Here is a 15,438-nt window from a genome sequence, read left to right on the forward strand (position 1 = left end):
AATAATAATGAAATGGCCCGTTCGATTAGAATCGGGCAATTTATTGTTTCAATTTTTTGGGGTACCTTATTTTTAAACTCCCGATACAATTTCATTATTTTTTTACAATATATATGAGTTACATACCTTCCTTTCCGTCGGCCTCCCCGTTCCCACTTTATCTTTTGTTGATAAATCTATCCAATATTTTCCTAATTGGTTCCTCGTGAAGATATTCCCTAATTTGTTGGACATAATGCAAATATCCGAGGATAGCTTCCAGTCCACGTCTTTCCTCGGCATAATAAATTGGGCGATAAAGGACTCTTTGTGTATTGCCGTGTCTTCCTCCATCATGCATTCACACGTCCCCTCCTTTTTTTCCCCTATTTTCTTGAGGTATGATCTAAACTCCCCGTGTCCTGTTAAAATTTTCGTAATACCTTTGTAAGTTTTAAAGTTAATCTTCATTCTTTCCTTTCACGCTAGGTAGGAATTGTCTGGTTGTTTTCCCCGTTTCACATTGGTCAACCTATTTAAGTGCGATTCCGCGAAAACCTGATCCATGGGCCACAAGACTCAAGTCACCGCGCATTTAAAAACAAATAAGATTGATTTCCCCGCATGGGTTTGTAGCATTACAATCACGCCTATTTGGCGATAACTCGAAACACAAATTGTTACCTTCAGCCAGATTATCGCTGACAAAACTTAACCGCTAAACATTTTCCAGGTCAATGAAGAATTGCGAGAAAGGGGTAAATAGATAGGTCATGCTGTATTACTGACACTGACCAGAAAAAAAAACTTGGCTATCATTCAATAGAATCCGTTGCACACAGAGGGACGATTATCGCTATTAAATATGGCCACCGTCGACCAATGATAAATGCCATTAGGCGATTAGTTTTCAACTTGATGAATTGACGTTGCTGTCTCAACGCTTTGATATATAAACATAGGCTAATAAAACAAGTGACCGGAATGGAGTTTCCGAAACATAGTGTACAATACGCGCGGCGATCAGTAGGCAATCAGTGAGGCCGGTAATGATGATGATGCAAATTTGAAAACTGAAAGAAAATGGCAGGTTTTTAAGCAGTGTAAGGCGGGGATGATGAAGCTATTGGATCGACATCAGGCGAAACTTAGTGGCAGCATCATATCCCACATGGGAGAGCGGAATGTCAGAGAAGGATATGGGACCTAGGTAGACGTTTCGGGAGTCTAACATTATCTCATTATTCTTTCATACGCGTCCTGAAGGACCAAAATTATACTGAATTCGGTTTTGACAATCGTCAATTGTGAACATTAATGTCAAAATCGGTGTACACTTGGAAAAATAATTGGATTGAAAGTTAGGGCAGACAAAGAGTCATTCTTGCAGAAAGTAAAACTTAGGTTAAACTTATTATTTTTGTGCCCATGCCCTAACTTCATAGACTACGAAATAGCTCCAGTCATTTTGGTTTCAATCACGCGAAACTAAGCCCACAACTAGGAAAACATCTGGGATACCCGGTGGTCTTCAGACCTACAGCACACGTCATGCAATAACGTTTTGTTATGGTCGAATAGTTCGGAGGAGGTCTTAGACAAACAACACCCATTCACCCCTAACCGACGGCGCATCGATATTTTCAATCCGCCAGCAACACGCCGCCAACTCGAGCGAATTCCTGCCACAATGCTTTCCTAATGATGAGTTTCTTTTAAGTGATGAGACGAAAAAACGCTCCTCAGGGAACCCCCATGCTATCAGTACAACCTGTACATCTCATAAATTTAAATTTTCTAAATAAAATACTCTAATTCGAAAAATTATGTTTTTAATAGGATGACGTTCTCGCAATTTTAGTTGAGTTAATCGGTTGAAACAAATGAAGGTTCCCGAGCGATCGCCACAATTAACACGAGGAGGATGTGGGACGTGGACATAAGAGTTGTGACGTGAAAAAAAAACCGAAAGGAGGCAAAAGGTTGAAGGAGAAAGAAATGCGTGACAGAGCGACATGGGAGAGGGGAATATACAAGAGAATATCTTCATTAAGACTGCAGTCAAAATTTGATACATGCATGGAAAACAGTCAAAGAAATAATGTCGTGCAGGAATTTCGAGATTTGAAATTTAAAAATATATTATTCTGCGTCAATTCGAGAGAATCGATGAAGTTTCCCCTTGTCGTGGTATTTCTGGCGGCCGCTCACAGTCGCAGGATTTAAGGACGGCGTGGGTAAAAGACAGGCACACGTTAAACAAAAAAAAAAGTCTCTCTCACGTTATAGTTCCGTGACGCCACAGCGCAGAATCTACCAACTCTCACGCGGAAATCTTTCCTAAATTATTTGTCTACATTTCAGTTTTTGTGTGCTCCTAATTTTCAGTATTCAGAGTCATCGTTTTTCAATGGAACCCCTCAGTTATTTCATAAATCATGATACTTCCATAATTACGAGCGTTAGCCTAAAAATTTCCAAGTGAAAACTCAAAAAGATCAAACTGGGGTTCACTCGTGGATGCTGTCTACCTTGGAAACTCATTTCCTTTGCGAATGATATCACATAATGGGCACAATATAGCTCCAACAAACTGAAAACTATACAAAACAAAGACATAAAAAAGGAAGTCATTACAAATATCAGTTCTAAAGGCTTTCATAAAAATGCGGCCCGTTTTATCTTCAGCGATGAATACTACGAGTTGACGAACAGAGAAATGTATTGATTTTGGTACGACTCGTATATTACTTCTAAAATGAATCACGAAATTGAGCCAGAGGTCATTCCATGGAAATACATGAAAGTCGAGTTCCATCATGACGTCGAATTTCCCCCGTAAAAAAAACAAACTCCATTTGGAACAACACACCCGAGAAACAAAACAAAGCGGCCCATTTGAGCAACAGTGATGGAAAGAAAACAATTCGTCAAAGAAAGGAGAAAGATAATTAGAAAGTTGGAGGTGCCGTGGCTTCGAGAATGTTTCTCCTGACCTAATTGGATATGCCTTGGAGCAAATTTGGGCAAATGGAATGGAAACATTTAATCTTTTGGGAAACCACATTTTTTTTACTCATGCGATAATTTCAATCCTTTGACAAAATCTATGAGAACGTATTTAAAAATATGATGAAATGGTATTCTTTCACGTTACAGGGTACAGAATATTCGTTAAAAAATTGTCTTGCTTTATCAGTGTTACTTGTAATATAATTTCGGCATTAAATGTTAGATTTGGTACGTTTTTCTCGACATATTTCAAGCCTCGTTGTACTACCTACTATGGCATTGGAAATAATGAGAGGCATACCTGAATTATGCATTGTTAATACATTAGTTTAGCGAAGTCATTTACATTTAACAATGATTGACGACCCTAAGGGTAATTTAAAATTTAGAAATATCGTCTTCAAGATTCAATTTCGATCAAAATGAGACAGTTGCTAGGAAACTCTAAAAAGGGCTTCCACCCCACTTTTCACGGTCTTAGCAAAATCTACCTCTACACTAGACTTGATACAATTATAATAATCATTTTAAAAACTAAAGCAATCAACCTGAAGCAGTGGTTTGATAGATGAGAGGTTAGGGTTCACTTGATGCTTGTCCCAAAGGCATGTGAAATTCACACATTAAACGGGTTTAGGGAGCCCAGTGCCTTTTGCTATGCATCCTGTGAGGAAGATCAGGCGCCCGAAAAATCACAATTCTTGGGTGAAGCTGAAGGTTTCCCAGAGTATCACCCGGAATAGAACTCGGACCCTCGGGTCAGCAGTCTAGCGCTCTAACCACTTCTCTCTACTACTCACGACTACCACTTCCTCTTGCTCGACTTTATTTTCTTGAAAATTAATGACCAAACAAATTTTGGTTCTTTTACCCGGTAGAGTCAAGTAATTTTTCATCGTGAATTTTCTCCATGAATCCGCCATCTTTCACCCGCTGGAATGACTGCGCACCACAATACATGCCACGGCACGGCTTGATAGCTTTCTTTTAGGAGATCTTATTATGGCGGTGACTCTTTCATGCCTAAGTATTTTTCCACTCCGCCAAACTTTTCTGGACTTCTCCTGGGATGACAACCTTACAGGAATTCTAGACTTATCAGATTGAATTCAAACCGGTGCGCGTTAAATCATGCCAATTATGCACGTGCATGTATATATATATATATATATATATATATATATATATATATATATATATATATATATATATATATATTTATATATGGGTATGAGTTATGTCTACTAATCTTACAGTTTAATGCACGTGCTTAGTTCATGAAATGGTAGAAATTTCTCTTTGGTTACATAACCCGTTTTTCGAACAAGTGACGCTACTTCTCGATGGGGAAGATAACTAAGCAATAATTTGGATGATAAAAAAAGATTCGTCATGCTACTTCAAAACCTCCCATAGCACAACTCGAATGTTGTACGCTGAACTCAAATGGGAGCCGCAAAATACTGACAATTGGAACTATTCAGTTCACTCGGCAATGGTTTCGCAATGTCTTCATGACCTTGATGAAATATAATTACGAAAGCGGTGGGAAAGAAAGTTCGTTTTCTTAAGCTATTTAAGATAAAAAGATTTGCCATCCGAGTTTCGCCCGAGAGTGCTTCTTGTTCAAATGAAATTCGGAGTAAAACATCGGACGCTCCGAGCCTGGGAAAAGGACAAAGAAAAATATAAAATAGCAAAACAAGAAAGAGATGAGAACATCCAGAAATTGGGAAGCAGGACAAATAAGTAGCCTGGCCCGAGTGAATAGGTTTTATACCAGGGAGTCTTATGCTTGGGAATTAATTAGTCCAAAAAGCCTTTAAAAAAAAATTAAGCACCAAAACACAAAGAGGTAATTAGATGAAAAAACCTACCTAAGAATGGAAAAAGGTAATTTCAATAAATTAAAGGGTTCGCAATTAGAACGGTGGAAGCAATTATTGGAACACTTAATAAACGGGAATTCAGCCGGTTCAATTAATGAGGAGACGAATACGTTTTCCTTCCGTCGCATCCATGCCAATTTCACGCAAAGAATAAAGGCTTTGCACCGCTCACACAAAATAAATAAATACGAGAGAGGGGAATTGGAGGAAAAACATCCAGTTCATTTATAATATTTTATTACGCTTGAATAAATAATGATTACAGCTCTAAAATGATCAGATTTTAAAACTCAAAAGACGTATAACGAACGACACATTCAATTTCAACAAATTATGACATTAACCAAGCCTTGCCCTTCGTGGAATGGGGTATTTTTGCAACAAATACAAATAATTATATTATTTGTATTTGTATTCAATTATATTATTTGTATTTGTATTCAATTATATTATTTGTATTTGTTGAAAAAATACCCCATTCCACGAAGGGCAAGGCTTGGTTAATGTCATAATTGGTCATAAGAGTCATTAAGGTCATTGACATAAGAGGTCATACTTAAAAATGACTTCGGATTAGATGCATGACTCATATTTTGCCGCGAACAGCGAGGCAATGTTCCCATTCAAATAAAAAAATTCTTGCAAACTAATAGTTTGTTCAATCGTATTGATTACAAGTCCTACTCACAAATCTATTGTTAATTGATCAAAGAAAACGAGATCCATCTTAAGTTTCCCTGAAGACGAGCCTCGATCTCCAGAGGACTTTATTGAATCCGGGGGCACACCGTCTGAACTGTCTAATTCGATTTATAACATTTGAAACGACAGAACAGGCACTCGGTTTTGTTAGTATTGGCAGTGGAAATCGAAACCATAGAGAATGCAAAAAAGTTATGAACTAAAAGGCAATAATAAATGTTTTTACAAAAGAAACATTATTTCTACATTTAAAGAACCATATCAAAATATGCTGTGAAATACTCAAAGAGTGAGAAGTAAGTAGGGATAATTTTCTATCAAATCAAACTTTTGAAGCCTTTTACAACAGAATAAGGAATAAAACTAGGTTAACTTATATGATTTTCTATATACCCTCCATCATCGTTTAAAAAAATAGCAACATGACAATATTTCGCACTCATGAATGCACAAAGTCACCGTATCCATCTTTGACCATGCCATTTTGTCATTTGGAGTTTGAAAGGATTTCCTAAGGGACTCTCTCGTGATTTTCTTTCATTAAGTCACGGAGGGATGTTGTCGATGAACTAGATATAAGATTGCGCAGCTTAACTCGCCATTCTGAGGACACAATAGATCTTCGGATCGCGGGACCACAAAGGATCTTTCACAAATTCATACTTTGGCCGAGGTAAATTATACGAGGGTCATCCGGAAAGTAGTACCCGTTCGTGCCGCATGAAGTGCTGACGACGCGAGTAGCCGCTGGACGAGGTCAGATAGCTTCAGTGGCTTGTCTGCCTTCTCTGAGCCAAGTTGCGTGACGCTAGCATTGCCTGTGTTGTTTCTGTGATTGTTTACAATGTTTAAAAAAATTGAGAACGCCGCCAGTTGTGAAGTGAGGGCAGTGATTAAATTCCTCAATGCAAGAAACGTTCGCCCATGTGATATTCATCGCCAATTAAAGGAGGTGTATGGAGACAATGTAATGGACGAGTCGTCTGTTCGGCGGTGGTGTCGCAACTTCAACATGGGGAGGGGGAACACACACGACGATGAGCGTTCGGAGAGACCGTCTGTCATTACAGACCAACTGGTGAGCTCAGTTGACGAATTCGTGAGGAACGATCGGCGCGTCACAATTGATGACATCTGTGAGCATTTTCCCAATGTTTCTCGAACAATTGTTCATGAAATTGTTAAACACCATCTGCATTATGCAAAAATTTGTGCAAGATGGGTCCCTCGCGTATCTCAATGAGCTGGCGGCGAAGGACTATGCAGCAGGAATACAGAAACTTGTCACACGTTATGACAAATGCCTTAATTTGCTTGGAGATTATGTTGAGAAGTAGTTTAAAGTATCCTCTTTCAAATAAAATTTTTTATGTTTGTTAATATTTACTTTTGTGTCTTTATTTCACGAACGGGTACTACTTTCCGGATGACCCTCGTATAATTCGGCTTCGAGGGTCTCACAGCGGCCAAGAAATGGACCGAAGTCGAAAAATCAAGCCAGGGGAAAATGGCTGGCTCTCAAGACGCTTCAAAAACATGTAAGTACGACAAATTCAATATTATCGGCTTCGTATCCACCCGAGTTCTCATTTCAAAACTATGATATCTCAATGTCGAATAAGAGTTCCCAGTAAAAATAATCACTGATTGATAAATAGAAATATTAGTCAAAGATAATTTTTCACATTGATATACAAAACCTTTTTGCCGATAAATAAGAGCTCGCCAATATATGAAGAAGAATAGTCGACGCCATTTGAATTTTAACAAGAGATAACAGTAATTTGAATACATGTTCCGCTTTGTATTTCGAGTTCGTTCCACAGAGGTTTCTTTTGCGGGTACGCGTGAGTCAATTGGCATTAAAATTTGGAGGATTATCGCAGGTCTTTCGACTTCAAGAGACGAGACCGCGGTCATAGTAATTCGTTCCGACTTAGTTTAGGAGAGGAGATTAGGAGGGGTTTGATTAGACTTTGGAACTACTCCTCCGAAATGCTCCGTTGTACCGTCCTACCTCGCGATGGTCGGAAACTCCACACGTCGTACCCCAGAGTTGAGTGAGTCGTGAGTCACCAGAGCGCGTTCTCTTTTTCAACGGGAGGCTCAGAAGAACGGCGGTCTGCGCGAGCGGTCGCATTTCGCTACACATTTCCTGGTCATTTTTTTGTATGAAAAATCCTTTGACTTGTCACAAGAGAAAAAATTGATTTGAATTCTTTAGATAAACCTGGCCCGTAGTGTTCGCACATCTAAAAACGGTTCTGAGTCATAGAACGCTTGCGGCAATTGCGGGGTTATGTCCTCGCCTAGCTAATCCTGAGCGTCGCTAACCCCAGTTGGGTTTCCATTCGCCGACCGGGGCTTGAGGCACTTGTCCCGTGTGCGTCGGTCCTCACGTCCATGGCACACACGCAACCGAGAGAGCCTGGGCGCATTAAATGCATAATTATTATTATTATAGTCATAAAAACTACTAACTCCGACACAAATGGGTTTCAAATGACTTGTAATGAAACGATTTCTGTCGTCATATTTTCTGAAAATATCAAACCGGATTATTACTATTAGACACATTCGGCAATCCACGAGTACTTTGCTTTTTTTTTAAATATATTATGCAATGTGCAGTACGACTGCCATAAAAAACATCCAATTATTTTCTCTCATGCGCTATGAGAGCAGAATTTATAGTGTGAAGTGTAGATGAACAAATAGAAATACTAACTACTTTGCTCGCGTATAATTTTTTGCGTCCAATGTCTCTACGTCCATGACCGATAAAAAAGAGTACCGTGAATTAATTAAAAATCTTTTCGATGCACAGGAAGGAGAAATCACATTACGTACTATTTGCGAGTCCACGGTAAAAGATGACGGAGACTAAAACGTTTTGACTGCACGTTTAGCTTTTTCGGTTTTATATAGTTGACACTAATGCAGTTGGGAGTTAGACGCGACTCATTGAAAGGTTTCCGCGTGGCACGAGCATTAGTAGATGCCAAAGGTGCCACCAACCACAGATGAGGAGACTGCCTGTGTCGATATTTGTGTTGGTGCTCGGCCATGTTGGAAGGTGACGTCACAGGGAACGATTGCGTCATCGGGCATCGACCACGCTTCCGAGGGAGGAATGGGAGGGGTGGGGAGGGAGGAAGGGATGGGGGAGGAGAAGGGGGGGGGTGCTTCCGTGTTCCATGGCAACAACACATATTTCCGAGGAACGCGCGACGTTTGCGCGTTGATCTCCGTACGTAAACATCGCAAACGTGTGATCTGTTTATCATTAGTTTCTCATTTCTCACTGAGTGTCGGGAGGGATTTTTTTGCACGGAATCCGATTTCGCAACTGGGAGCGATAGCCGAGGGAAAATGATGTGCCGAATGACATTATTCATTTTACCATCTTTACGACAGAAAAAAAACTGGGAATCGGAGACTATCAAGCAAAAGTTTACCATCCCTCAGTTTAGACCACTAATGACCAGGAAGAAAGAATCGTCCACCACTTGAGACACCAAAATGCTGGTTAAATCCTTAACCTTAATACTTCTAGAAAGAACTCCACCTTTTTCCCTATGCCCGCCATCATTGTCGTCAAGAGACGAGAAAGTTTTAGGCAATTGTGACGCTAACCATCTTTCATATTAACACCGATCCAAGCTTGCGCCCATTAACTTTTTATTTTTTTTATTCCTGAATTAAAATGAACAGTGTATGAGTCATAAAGAGTCTGGAGCGTTCCAGTCACGATAAATAAAGCAAACACGCCGCAGCGCACATGCGCGGAATTCCGGCGAACTTCGGAGCGGACGATGGAATCGCGACCGACCGAGAGTTAAGGCGGGATTTCTCACGCGGAATGATCATTCGTGCCGTCCATTAAGTCCCCGTCCATCCCACCCAGTGCGAATGCAGTAATGCCGAATACTTCGCCAAATAAAGAAGACAAAGTCACTCCCGAGACAAGATGAATACTCGAAAAATAACATCTCGACGCACATTATTGAGTCACATGAATTACGTCTGTCATTCAATCCCCTCCCGCGAGATATTTCAATGTAGATACGGGCCGCGTCAGCCAAGTAAACATACTTACGCACAGGACCGCCCTTCAATCCCAGGGGGAGATCCCGAGGAGACGGATTGGCCAGCTGGCAAGGAAAAGTCCCAGGGCACCCTCGCGCGCTGGGGGTGGATTTCGACCATTTGCCGCGTCTCGAAAACATAGTATTTGATATCGATCATGCCCCAGGAGAGACGCAGTTGGCCTTGTCCCTTGCCAAGGACGAATGAAACGGTTCCAATCCTCGTAGATACGTCAAGATAACTCGCGCCCTGCGTTGGCAATGTAATGACAAAAAAATTGACGCAGTTCACGAAAGGTCATTTGAACACAAGGAGCAGTAATTCAGAGGACGGTTTAATTACAGTACAAATTTGGCTCGATGGATGGCATTTTAGAATTAAACTTTTAAAAAATGCGTGGAGATGAATTTTTGGATCAGGAGTAGTTCCCTATCGAACGCCTACTGTATTGGGTACACCGAAATAGAAAGTGTAGACTCGATTAAATGCACAGGCGTCACCCTTACTCACGACCTCTCCTGGGTAAAACATATTCTGGTAATAAGTCTAGATAGATTTTTAGAAAGGTTCAGAACAAACGAGTTTAACGATGGCACTAAAGGAATTATGATGGCCCAACAATATACTATAAGTAGAACTGACCACAGAGATAAAATAAGGGAGATAGATTCCAGCACAGATACAAATACTCATTCTTTCCCCGAACAATCAGAAATCATAATAGTAAGAAACCGAAGTCACTTTAGAAACATCAAAAAACATTTAATTTACAAGTACGAACAAAATTAAAAATTGCAAAGACACCAGGTATATTTGTATATGCATGTGTATTTTAGTTCGTAGCAAGAGAGTTTGCATGAGTGTGGGTTGTAAGGGTTTTTGCATGAATGCATACCATGTTATGTTTGTGGATTATATAAATTTTGCGGCTTTTTCTTAATTACGAGTGATGCCCTAACACCCCCCGCCACACGCCCTTGCGGTGGCTTGCGGGGTATTAAGCAGATGTATATGTAAGTGAAAAAATTAGGATTTATTGGAAGAGTATTGGGGATATGTGATGAGAAAGTTTAAAGAGAAATTCAAGTTTTCGCTAAATACGCCTCATTTAGAAGATGCTACTGGTAAATGGGATCCTCATGAAGTTGGATTTATCACCGGATTGGATCGCGTCCAGCGTAGAGGAGGTGGATTTGTTTGAAGTTGTTATGATAAACTGAGCAGCGTATCAAAATTATCAAATGAACTAGTTTGGGAATCACTTCCTGAGGGAAAGTTAACTTACAGACTAAATCACTTGCACATTAATTGGAAGAATGTCTCTTTTGCAGTGATGTTAAAGATGTATTAATTACCCCATCGTACTATGGTAAGAGATACCTGCACGTTTCATATAAATGAAATTAGAGAGAGAGACAATTTAGACGAGATATATTTAAGACATCATTTTTCCCACGAACGATAAGGGATCAGAATACTGAATTCTGACCGCGATAGGGGGAATGTTGTTTTTTGTTTCTTTTTTCAAACCGAGTGGCCTATTTAGTACGCATGATGTCATTTATCTCATCTAACCCTAATTATTGTCCTCGTCAATAACTACTGCTACTCACTTATGCTTTGAGAAGAATATTTCACTTAGATAGCGCAGTAGTGCATGTACCTATAGTTATCATTATCTGCATCAATTGGATTATTTACACATCAATTGTAGCTAAAAATTAAGAATAACTTAAATTTGGAGCAGAGGAAGGAATCGCGACCGAGAGTGAAAGTGGGATTTCTCACGCGGAGAATTCGTTAATTTGCCCGGCGTTGAACGACCCCGCGTCACATACAGGGTTCGTCCGGAAAACAAGTGTACTGACTCCTGGGCTGGGCGCGCCGCTCCAGGCGCGCCCAGCACCGCTCTGATGGGCTGCGATTGGAGGGGGGTATGTTGGCAAGCGACGCTGAAAAAGGCAGTCGGCTCTGAGCTGTGGTGTAGTGAGGAGCTCTGTTAACGCGAACCTCCACGCTCGACCCACGTCACGGAACGCGATGCCGAAGTTTTTGGAGCAGCGTTATTCCATCGAATTTGCGGTAAAGCTTGGGAAATCGTCTACCGAAACTGTCGGTATGATTAACCAGGCTTACGGGGAGTCAGCCATGTCCAGAAACATGATCTTTCGGTGGCACAAGATGTTCGTGGAGGGCAGAGAAGAGGTCGACGACGAGTCTTCGAGAGGTTCCCGATGATGCCTTCGCGGGAGCGTTCCAGGAATGGGAACGCCGCTGGAACAAGTGTATCGACTCACAAGGGTCCTATTTGAGGAATATTAGCTTAAGATATGTAAAAGTGTAATAATTTTTTTTTCCTGAGCTCAGCACACTTATTTTCCGGACGAACCCTGTATTACCCGTTTACATCTTTAGATCGAATCGCGTACGTTTCCAAAAAAATCAATTAAAATTTCGCTGCAACGCGTTTAAATGTGAGGAACTTCGCCAAAAATAAAACAGGTCACCATTCATCGTGACTCCATATAAACTAACCACCTACAAACTCAAAACGTTTATTTCAAAAAAAAGATATTTTCAGAAGTCGTCGAAATACGATAGTTAGGGAGTAAGAATGCGATAAAATAGGGAAGAGATAATGAAGAACGATTGGGTCTCGAGAGAATGTGCAAAGGATGGTGATTGTAGCAGTCCTTCTTCTTTGGCCAGTTCTTGGATATAGGGCACAAATTATATCTGATGTATCGATCTTGATACATTTTTTTAAAACTTGTAAAAGATGAAGAGATGGCTCTTCCAAGTTTATTCGAGTAAAAAAAGTTGGGTGGTGAAAACTATCTTGAGATGAGGTAGTTTTTTTTAATTTTTCATTTCCACCTAGGATGCTTTAAACCTGTGCGGAGTGATAATACAGGGTTCGTCCGGAAAATAAGTGTACTGAGCTCAGGAAAAAAAAATTATTACACTTTTACATATCTTAAGCTAATATTCCTCAAAATAGGACCCTTGTGAGTCGATACACTTGTTCCAGCGGCGTTCCCATTCCTGGAACGCTCCCGCGAAGGCATCATCCGGAACCTCTCGAAGACACGTCGTCACGGCCTCTTTGACGGCGTCCAAAGTCCCGTATCGCGTTCCTTTCAAACTCCTCTTTATCTTCGGGAACAGAAAGAAGTCCGGTGGTGACAAGTCCAGGCTGTAGGGCGGGTGCGGCAGCGTTGCCACGCCGTCCTTGGCCAAGAAGTCCGACACGACAAGCGCGGTGTGAGACGGCGCATTGTCGTGATGCAGCCGCCAGATGTTTTTGATCGCTGGCCGGACGCGGGCGACTCGTTTTCGAAGATTACACTGCTCTGCTATCATCCGAACACTAAGACGACGACCAGAGTTCAGCACATCGCGAACTTTTCGCACATTTTCGTCGGCGAGTGTCGTTGATGGGCGTCCAGGCCGTGGTTCGTCGTCGACCTCTTCTCTGCCCTCCACGAACATCTTGTGCCACCGAAAGATCATGTTTCTGGACATGGCTGACTCCCCGTAAGCCTGGTTAATCATACCGACAGTTTCGGTAGACGATTTCCAAAGCTTTACCGCAAATTTGATGGAATAACGCTGCTCCAAAAACTTCGGCATCGCGTTCCGTGACGTGGGTCGAGCGTGGAGGTTCGCGTTAACAGAGCTCCTCACTACACCACAGCTCAGAGCCGACTGCCTTTTTCAGCGTCGCTTGCCAACATACCCCCCTCCAATCGCAGCCCGTCAGAGCGGTGCTGGGCGCGCCTGGAGCGGCGGGAAAAAATCAGTACACTTATTTTCCGGACGAACCGGATGTATATATATATATATATATATATATATATATATATATATATATATATATATATATATATATATGTATATGTGTATATATATATATATGTATATATGTGTATATATATATATATATATATGTATATGTGTATATATATATATATATATATATATATATATATATATATATATATATATATATATATATATGCTTTCATAGACGTAACACGTAAGTGCCGAATAGTACAATACACAGTAACACATAATATAGAAACACAAAAAAAGAGAACACTCACACGTATTTTCTTGATATTTCGACGGAAACAATCCGTCTTCCTCTGAAGATATAGAAGTAATGACTACCAAGTCAGTTTCGACGGATTGTTTCCGTCGAAATATCAAGAAAATACGTGTGAGTGTTCTCTTTTTTTGTGTTTCTATATTATGTGTTACTGTGTATTGTACTATATATATATATATATATATATATATATATATATATATGTATATATATATGTATACATACATATATATATATATGTATATATATATATATATATGTATATATATATATATATATATATACATACATATATGTATATATGTATGTGTATATATATATATATATAATACACACACACACACACCCACATATACATAGTCCCGATTCATAAACTGTTTGAGCAGCATTCGAGCTATTAGTTTACAACTCATTAAACCGAATGTTGTCCCGAATAGATAAACATATGGACGCGATAATGAAAGAGTACATCAGTCAACTTGTGACCTCCGGACTTGGGATCTCAAAAAAAAATAGATAAGACTCGGCCTCACTCTGCTTTTTCCTCCGAAAAAGAAATCCTTCGAAACAGATAACGCCAAATAGGACGGACATTTCAAATTAAAATGGACCGCCTTTAATTTTGAAACCTTTGACATTCGACGATATTTGGTGCTCGATGATTTCCAGTCGCGGAAAACACCGGCAAACAAAGTTAAGAAGCAGAATGAGTATCTAAACATTACACTTCACCAGGTTGATTATTTTATTACATCTGGACATCCTGAAGGCTTTGAGTTTTCATGTAGTTAGTTCGTAGTTTGAGTATTTGTATGTGTGTGGGGTGCAAGTGTTCTTGCATCAATGTATGCCATGTTTTGTTTGTGGATGGTATAAATTTGTGGCTTTCGCATGCAGTTTTTTTCTTTCATAAGTACGGGTGGTGTCCTAACACCCCCCGCCATACGCCCTTGCAGCGGCTTGCAGGGTATCAAGTAGATGTATATGTAATGCTCACATACTGAAGCATGGAGTAGAGCATGCTGTAAATATGCTCTCCAATCCGACGCAATAGAATTAGGTACGTGATGTTTCTCCACGCCGTTAATTGAAGTGTGACCGAAATTTGCACTTTTTAACGTTGGAAAAGCTTAAAACCATCCGAAAAATCAACAAAATATACTGCTTCCCTGTTACGTTTTAATCATTTGATTTGCATAGTCAGTCTCAAACAGGAATGATGACGTATACGTGAGGTCGTATCGAGAAATAATTACGAAACTTTGTTTTCTCGCTTGATGCGTAGATTAATAAAGAAACGACGAACCATAATATTATTTTCATATCAGAACGAGTGGATTAGTGGAATGTGTAACTTTGACTTGCCAATTAAGTGAATCCTCTCTGAAATGGGAGTTCCATTGCACCCCGCATGCCTCGTGGCATTCCTCTTCCTAGTTTCATTCTCGATCACATGCTGGGGTCAGCTGACCGAATATTTTTCCGCCTCCAACTTGTTCATTCCGACGCCACGTCCTTTCCGACACCGCAGTCCAACATATCCTCCTCCTTCAGCACACTACAGCCGTGTTTCCCTCGGACTTCCTCTTTCCATACACAGATTCGTCACCTTTTTTCCCAACGTGGTTATACTTCTCAGTCTTGAAACATATCCAC

The sequence above is a fragment of the Hetaerina americana genome, unplaced genomic scaffold (genome assembly GCF_022747635.1).
Source record: "Hetaerina americana unplaced genomic scaffold, ioHetAmer1.1.p SCAF_2, whole genome shotgun sequence".
In the NCBI taxonomy this organism is placed as follows: Eukaryota; Metazoa; Arthropoda; class Insecta; order Odonata; family Calopterygidae; genus Hetaerina; species Hetaerina americana.